Consider the following 9319-nt stretch of genomic DNA (forward strand, 5'->3'; position numbering starts at 1 on the left):
GTCTTACTGGGGCCCCTCATGAGTTATTGCTAGGCATAGTGTCCCTGGGCTGGGGAGAAAACTGTCAGCGATAGTGTTTTGAAGCTAGCAAGAACTGTGATCTTTAAAACTGGGGTCCAAGCACAAGCACCTCATTATTTTCACAAGATAAAAGTCGCAATAGTTTCACAAAGAAAGATGTTGCTATCTTCTTTCTCTCTGTCTTCTCAAGATTATTTCTAGCCATGACAGGAAAAGTCTTTTTAGTTTCTCTCAAGTCCTCACCCTTACTGGTCTTTCTCTAGACTCATTTCTCTTAGAAGGGGGAGTGTGATGGTGGGAAACTGAGTGAAGGGGTTCCTGGCAGTAGATTCCTATGGTCATATCCTCTCAACCCTCCTAGCAAGCTAAATCCATTTGGATAACTATAATATTCAAACTCTCAGGCAGTGGTCCCTGTGGATGGCTCTTGGCATCTTTTCTTGCCTGGGTAAACTACATATTCAGCAGCAGACTGGATCTTTGATCTGTATTCAGACTCAGATTAAATCAAAGGCTCTTTGTAATCAAAGTCACAGTCCCAAGAGGTTCCACACAGAATGTTCCATTGCTTCCAACTTCAAGCAGATGTGGAAGCAGTAGGCCATGGAGTCAGATAATTAACCATATAAATAATTTCTTTATTGTATAAGTGAACTGAACAGCCTCTTAACAAGCTGCAGAAGAAGTGCCTGCCACTTCTCACCTCACTGGACCTAAGAAGGAGAGGGATATTTGTGTGTAGAGAACGAATACGTGTGCTTGAGCAAATCCCGCCCCCCCCCTCCAACACCTCCAGATAAATTGATTTCCTAATTACTCAGGTTTCAGATTGCAAATTCATTCACAAACTCTTACTTTGTTTTTAATGCACATTCCTGTAGCTTCTTCCCTTTTATGTCTTTATAACCTATTCAAGGCTAGAAAATAGTGATTTTTAAAAGAACTAAGTTAACTTTCATGTAGGATGTCTACAATTGAGCAGAAGAATCAGTAGGACCACCACCTCCCCAAGGGTAGTTTTATTTATGGCTTGAATTCTGAATTGGATCTGGAGCAGCCAGTTTGCAGGAGAAAGCTTCAACCCAGAAGGCAATTTCTGCTACTTTAGCATGGCAGGAGATATTGTCAACAGGATATAGCATGGTCCTCTTCACTGTATTATTGACAGATAGTAGTCCCAAGCATCCTCACTTTGGTGGCATATGAAACACAGCGTAAAGCAACACCAAGTAATAAGAGAATAATTAAAAAGGAAGAAAGAATGAAGGGCAACGGGGCAGCCATCAAGAGATCTCCAAAGGGGAATCCATGCAAGGTTCCTCACATCTTGAACTATAGTAACTTCTGTCCTTGGGGCAGTGAGGTAGCAGATAGAGTGCTGGGCCTCGAGTCAGGAAGACTTTCTGAGTTCAAACCTGGCCTCAGGCACTTACTAGCTGTGTGACCTTTGCCTCAGTTCCCTCATCTGTAAAATGAGCTGGAGAAGAAAATGGCAAACCGCTCTAGAGTCTTTGCTAAGAAAATCCTAAAAGAGGTCACAAAGAGTTGGACATAACTGAATAACAACAATTTCTGCCCATCAAGTGTATCATACTGGATCAGGAACAGGAAAGAAAGGGAAAGAGAGAGGGAAGAGGGGACACCAATAGGGGGAAGGATACCAAAGGAGACAATCATTTTGGCATTGTCATCAGCCTTTACATAATCCTATTACTTCATCAGTCAGTGGTAAGAAACACAACAACAGGTGATAGGAATAGCAGAAAGCACTTTGCAAAAGGTCTGAGAGTACATCATTAATGAGAACTTGTGAGTTGCAAGTTCTTGAGGCTATGAGCTCATGGTGTCTCCAAAACAAAGGTGTGATATACGTGACAGTGAAAAGTGGATTTAAAGACTTACATCAGATTAGGTGAATATTGAGTATGGTGAAAAAACATTTTTGTATACTGATGACCAGAACAAAACTAAGTCTTCTTTGGAGCAATCTTATCAACTGAAATAAGTACGACAAACACATTCTTGTGAAATCATAAGAGCTCTTATAAGGAAAAATGTTTTAGAATGTAAAACATAGATATTACTATTTGTTACAATGACTATTGTTAGTATTTGAGAATACTAACATAAAAACTGCAAAATGTTATAACATCCCTGACATTTTTACTCTCTTAATCCATTTCCTTTTTATATTTAAAAAAATTATTCTGAACTTAAAAAAAGAGAAAAAAGCATTTCCATACACACAACAGAATGTAAAAAGAAGATTCTACATAAAACCATGAATCTCCTAGTTACGTTGCTTGCAAAACTATACAAAAAATTCCACGTTACTTTCAAAACTTTCCTTGTCTGTGCTTTCTTTGGAACTTCTTTCTGTTATCTTCAATGATCCCCTTCTTTTCATCATTTTGCTATCCCTTCTCCTCCCAACCATCGTCTCCTAGTTAACTCAGAGAAAGAAAGAGAAGTGGAGGAAACCCTTACAACAAATAAGCAAAGTCAAGTAAAATGAATCCACACAGTAACCATGTCCAAAAATACATCTTGGCACCTTGTGTACATCACTTCTCTGTCAGGAGGTGGGTAACATGCTTCAAAATATGTCCTCTGGAGATAGTCATTACACTGACAGTTCTTAAATCTTGCTAAGTTATTTTTTGTTACAATGTTGTTTTTGTATAAATTCTTCTCCTGGTTCTGTTCACCTCACTCGGCATCAGGTCATACCATCCAGGATTCTTTGAAATCATGTCTCTCATCATTTCTTATGGCATAACAATATTCCATCACATTCATATACCACAATTTGTTCAGTCACTTCCCAATTGTCTACCAGACAATCTAAGGTAACCTCCCCCATCACCCATACTCCTTTTAGAAAGGAAGGAAGAGGAAGGAAACAAGTACTTATTAGGAGCCTACTATGTTCCAGGCACTGTGCTAAGAACTCTACATATATCATTGGATCCTCAAATGATCCTTACAACAATCCTGGTACCTCCATTTTAGGGTTGGGGAAACTGAGGCAGATGGAGTTAAATGACCTGCCCAGGGACACACAGTTTGTAAGTATCTGAGGTCTGATTTGAACATTTATGTCTTCAGCACCGTAAATTCAATATATCCAAAACAGAACCCCTTATCTTTCCCCTTAAACTTCTATTTTCCCTATTACTATAGAGAGCAACCCCATCCTCCCAGTCCTTCAGGCTCACAACCACAGAGTCATCCTGGATTCCTCACTGTCTCTCACCCCCCACATCCAACCTATAGCCAAGGCCCATCAATTTCACCTTTGCAACATCGTTCAATAGGCCCCCTGCTCTCCTCTGACACTGCTGTCTCTCTAGCGCAGGCCCTCATTACCTGGAGCCTGCTGGTGGGTCTGTCTACCTCAAATATCTCCCCACTTCAATCCACTTTCTATTCAGTCACTAAAGTGATTTTCCTAAAGCATAATCCAATCTTTCTCCTATTCAACAAACTCATGTGTATTTTGCCTGTAGGAACAAATACAAAATTCTCCGTTTGACACTCAAAGCCCTTCATACATAACCTATCCCCCTCCTACCTTTCCAGTTTTCTTGTATCTTACTACCTGACACATACTCTTTGTACTTTTTGATCCAGTGACATTGCCTTCCTGGTAGCTCCACGAACAAAACACACAATCTTTCAACTCTGGGCATTCTTTATGACTGTCCCCTATGCCTGGAATGTGCTCCTTTCTCTGCTCTGATTACTGACCTCCCTAACTTTCTTTAAGTGCCAACTAAAATCTCACCTTCTACAGGAAGCCTTCCTCAAACCCTCTTAATTCCAGCTCCAGCTGTTATTTCCTATTTATCCTGTTTATAGTTTGTTTTGTATGTATTTGCTTATATGTTATCTCCCTTAGTAGATTGGAAGCTCCTTGAGGACAGGGATTCTTTTGCCTCTTTCTCTTCCTAGTTCTTAGCACAGGGATAGGCTCATAGTAGGTGCTTAATAAATGTTTATTGATGGATTGATTGATTGATTGACTATAGGTCCTGTGTTCTATCTATTGCACTACTTAGTTGCCTTTTAATTCTTCTTTTAAAATCAGGAAGTTTTATTTATGACTGTTAACTCCCTGATATTATTCTCCTCATCCTCACATGTTTATTAAGTCTGATGCATTTCTACTCTAAATTGATGTTTCTATGTGTATGCAGGGATGATATGAGGGGAGAATTCAACCTTCCTTTGTCCATTTCAGATAAGAGTGAATTTTCATCAAATTGTGGTATATGATTGTGATGGAATATTATTGTGCTATAGAAGATGATGAACAGGCAGATTTCAGAAAAAATCTGGAAAGACTTTTATGAACTGATGCAAAGTGAAGTGAACTGAACCAGGGGAATGTTGTAGATGGTAACAGCAATATTGTAGGATTTAGACTTGTGAGTGACAGCTATTCTTAGCAATACAATGATCTAAGACAATCCCAAAAGACTCATAATGAAACATACTATAAATCTTCAGAGAAAGGACTGATATCTGAATATAGACTAAAGCATACTATTTTTCACTTTTTTCTTTCATTCTTTTTTTATTTTGTTTTGTTTCAGTCTTCTTGTACAAAATGACTAATATGGAAATGTTTTACATGATTGTATATGTATAACCTATATCAGATTGCTTACCATCTTAGGGAGTGGGGAAGGGAGGGAAGGAGGAAGGGATAGAATTTGGAACTCAAAACTTTTTTTTTTTAAATCTTAAAAATTATTTTGACATGTAACTGGGGGAAAATATTTTTTTTAAAAAAGAATGAAGTTCATCAGATGCCCAGTCCCATTGCCCCTTCCTTTATATTTGTATATTTTTTAATGTACTCCAGTATGAGAAATATCAAAGTCCATTCCTTTGTTCCTTTCTATACTAGTGTATCTCTCTCTCTTTTCTTTCTCCTCTTCAAACTTCAGAAGTTAAATCCAATTTACCCCCTACTACCTTTATTTTTCTTATTTAGCTCCTTCAGTACCCTCTGAGACATTAGAGTTCTGAAGGGACACTTGTTTCTTTTCCCTGTGTTAAAATATTAGCCCAACTCCTTCCAAATGCTTAAATAAATTTAATTTTTCTAGGTTTCTTTGGACTCATAAATGCTTTTATTTCAAAGTTTCTAATTAACTCTTGTCTTTTCATCAGAAACATATGAAAGTCTTCTATTCCGTTAAAAATCCATTCTTGTATTGATGGGGTTCAGACTCTGGGAACCTCCTGGAACTCCTCTTGAATCTTCCCACTTTAATCTGGACTTTCATACTCAAATCTGCTACTTTTAACTTAGCCTGGTCCATCCTTGACTACTTCCCACCCAAGCCCTCTATTGTCTCATACTTCCCAATTACCTCCAGCTGTTTCCCACCCTTGATTACATCACTAGTTACCCCCAGTCTCATCAAGATCCTCCTTAGACTCATTATGGTTCCCTGTGATCCATAATGAGGTTTAGGGTGTTTAGGACCCCAAAATACCAACATACCAGGTCCTGCTGAATGAATTTGACTCAAGACTTTTTCCAACCAAAGTAAAACAAAGTTTATTAAAGGTTTGCCATGTTGGGCTGTATCTTAAGGAGCTTTGCCATCTGTGACACTTGTTCTGACAAGGGGGCCAGATAGAATCTCAGCTAGACAGAGTCAGAGCTGGATTGAATCTGGACACCTTCATGGAGGTGAGATGGAACTTATATACACAAAGACCATGGGAAAGATCTGGGGATGGTCTAGTAGCTGGGAGGAGGGTCTAAGGAAGATCTTGATGAGACTGGGTAACTAGTGATGTAATCAAGGGTGGGAAACAGTTGGAGGCAATTGGAAGATATGAGACCATGGAGGGCTTGGGTGGGAAGTAATCAAGGATGTGCCAAGCTAAGTTAAAAGTAACAGATTTGAGTATGAAAGTCCAGATTAAGTGGGAAGATTCAAGGGGAGTTCAAGGAGGTTCCCAGAGTCTGAACTCCATCAGTATGATCTGAATGTAGTTCCTTGATACTTAAAATATCTTTTTTTTTTTTTTTGGTGGTGCAGTGGATAGAGCACCAGTGAAGGAGTCAGGAGGACCTGAGTTCAAATCTCATCTCAGACACTTGACACTCACTAGCTGTGTGACCTTGGTCAAGTCACTTAGCCCCAATTGCCTCATCCTGGGTCATCTCCAGTCATCCTGACTGGATTCAGATGGTTCTGGAGGAGAAAGTGACCTGCACAGCCCTCCCTCACTCAAAAACAAAAGTCAAATGCAAGTCATGTCATTATTTCTCTGATGGCATGGTCTTCTTCAGCACCAAAGGACGAACACACACATCTATTTTTTTCTGGATGCTTGAAGTTGTGTTTGTCCTTCGTTCTTGAAGAGGACCATGACATCAAGATGATGACATGACTTGCAGTTGACTTTGATTTGAATGAGGGAGGGCTGTGCAAGGTCAACAACCTCACTTTCTTCTCCCATGCTTTAAGTATTTTTTCTTTGATGCCGTCACTCTATATTTTGACTATGACATTCTTGACATTCATTTTCCTTTTGGGGCTTCTTTCAGAAGGTGATGAGCAGATTCTTTTTAGCTTCACTTTGCCCTCAGGTTCTGTCAGATTTGGACACTTTTCAGTTATGATTTTTAAAAATATCATGTCCAGGCCTTTTTTTGGGGGGGAGCAGTCTAATGATTCTTAAGTTAGCCACCAATGACCTTTTTCCAGGTCACTTAAAAATAACAGATCTATCATTTTCCCCCTACTTTTTCCTAGTCTTTTCATTTGGATCTAATATTTCTCACTTGTTTTGTGGAGTCATTGATTTTTGTTTGGTCTATTTTAGTTTGCAGAGTTGCAAAGGACCTGAGGGGCCATCTAACCCCAACAGATAAACCAAAGGCATTCTCACTATAATACCATAACAATGAGCCAGTAGATATAATTAGGTCTTAGCAGGGGCATTTAATAAATGGCATAATAAGAACAAAAGCTATAAAACATTCCTCCTATGAAACCCAGGGTATAATTTCCCGTAAACATAGATAGCATCCACAAGAAGAGTGGATATATAGAGTATGATGGAAATGAGGCACGTATGGAGGGAACACATCCATCCAAGGCAACTCACAGCTGAAATAGTGAAGGAATCTGTTGCCTGGATTGCTCAGAATAGCTCCCAGTGTCTGATGCTCTTTAAAGCTCAATTCTCAATAGCTGGAGTTAGCTCTCTCTTGAGTATATAATCAGTTTTCTTTTATTCTGTCAGAGCTTCTCTTCCTAGAAGCTGAATTTTGAACTCAAGTGACAGAACCTCTCTGTCTGGGAAAGTGTGTTCCTCATTTGGACTTTGAATTGAGCCTCGAACTAATGGATGGGGATTCTCATTTTGGTAGAGTAACTCTGATAGGGTACAGGCCTAAGTGGAGATCTTCACCATTTACCCCAAAAGAATTTGATTCTCATTTGTCCATAGGCCTTGGAAAACCCCACCTTGAATTTTCCTTGAATCTTCCCACTTGATTTGGCTTTTCATGCTCAAATCTGTTACCCTAAACCTAGCCTAGTTCTCCATTGTCTGTTACTTCTGAATTGCCTCTGACTGCTTCCCACTCTTTATCCCATCAAAATCCCATATTCTTGGTTCCTGGTGTCTGACCTCTAGTCACCTCAGCTACTGGTCACTCCCATCAAGACCCTCCCTAAACCTCTCCACTAGTTACTCCAGACTACTTGGCCAAGCCTAGATCCCTTCCACAATTTTTCTGTATATAAGATCCAATTTGCCTCCATGAAAAGGCCCAGATTCAATCTAACTCAGATTCTATCTGGCCTCCTTGTCAAGACAAACATAACGTTCAGATTTCTTATGAGTCTGGCCAATATGGCAGATCTTAAATAAACTTTATTTTTCTTTGGTCGAAAGAAGGTTTGAATTGAATTCATTTGGGCAGGACCTGGCTTGGCATGTTGGTATTTTGGGGTCCTGAGTACCCCTAAACCTTAACACCTCCCCATTATCCATAATAGTGGATGGGGAAGAGGAGTAGGGTGTTGCTCAGTCATTTCAGTTGTATCTAATGCTGTGAGTCCATTTGGGGTTTTTCTTGGCAAAGATACTGAATACAGTTTGCCATTTCCTTCTCCAGCTCATTTTACAGATAAGGAACTGAAGCAAACAAAGTGACTTGCCCACAGCCACACAGCTAATAAGTGCCTGAAGCTGGATTTGAACTCACGAAGATGAGTCTTTCTGACTCCAGGTCCACCATTCTATCCACTGCATTACCTAGCTGTTGGGACTAAGGAAGATCAGAGGTGGGCAAGTCATTTAACTCTGTTTGCATCAGTTTCCTCATCTGTAAAATGAGCTAGCTAGCTAAGGAAATGATAAACCACTCCAGTATCTTTGCCAAGAAAGCCCCAAATGGGGTCACAAACACTTGGACATGACTTATTGATTAAACAAGAGAAGAGGAGAGAAGAAAACTCCTCTTTTCCACCAAGAGCAATTCCTCTTCAGGCAGCTATATTCTTCCTCCACAACCAGTTGCCTGGTATAGACTGCAGGCCTAGCAACTTAGCCTTCTAATGATCTTCAGAAACATGGCTTGAATTTTCTGCTTGACCAATGGTCAGTCTTCCTTTAATCAAATCTTGATTAGTGTGAATAAGGAATCCCATAAAATGGTTTTGTGTTATATAAAACATGGTAATTGACTCTAGCACAAAGGAAATATGCAATTCAAATTCTAATACTATGACTTAGCTGTAATCTCCTTGAGGAAAGGGAATTTTGTAAAGGGAATGAAAGTTGTTACCCTTGTTAACATATTAACACGTTATTATCTATTATATACTCTATTTTCTACCAAGGAGTTGTGTGATCCAAATCCTGCCCTTACACTGATAATGCCATGAACTTAAGGTCTTTCACATTCCTTGTTATCCTCTGGACACTCTCTAATTTATTCATTATTCATTTACCAAATTATTTGATGGATTGTGGTTGTGTAGCATATTTGGATTGTCATGTAGCATTTTGAACACACTGCCAGGGTGATGAGGGAAGTCTGAGCAGTAAAGGATCCCAAGGGAGCCCACAGTGGAACAATTCCTCTCCTCTATTCCACCTTTGATTTTGGCTTTTGGCAATATGTTGGGGATGGAAGCTCAATTCCATGTGGACAGTCTCGGGTGGGTAAAGGTGGGAACTTCTAAATCTTAGAGTTCTCATGAGGCCCCCCATGAAACACCAGGGAATCGAGGAGTGAGACCAAGCTATCTCG

This window comes from Notamacropus eugenii, chromosome 1 (assembly GCF_028372415.1).
Source record: "Notamacropus eugenii isolate mMacEug1 chromosome 1, mMacEug1.pri_v2, whole genome shotgun sequence".
Lineage (NCBI taxonomy): Eukaryota > Metazoa > Chordata > Mammalia > Diprotodontia > Macropodidae > Notamacropus > Notamacropus eugenii.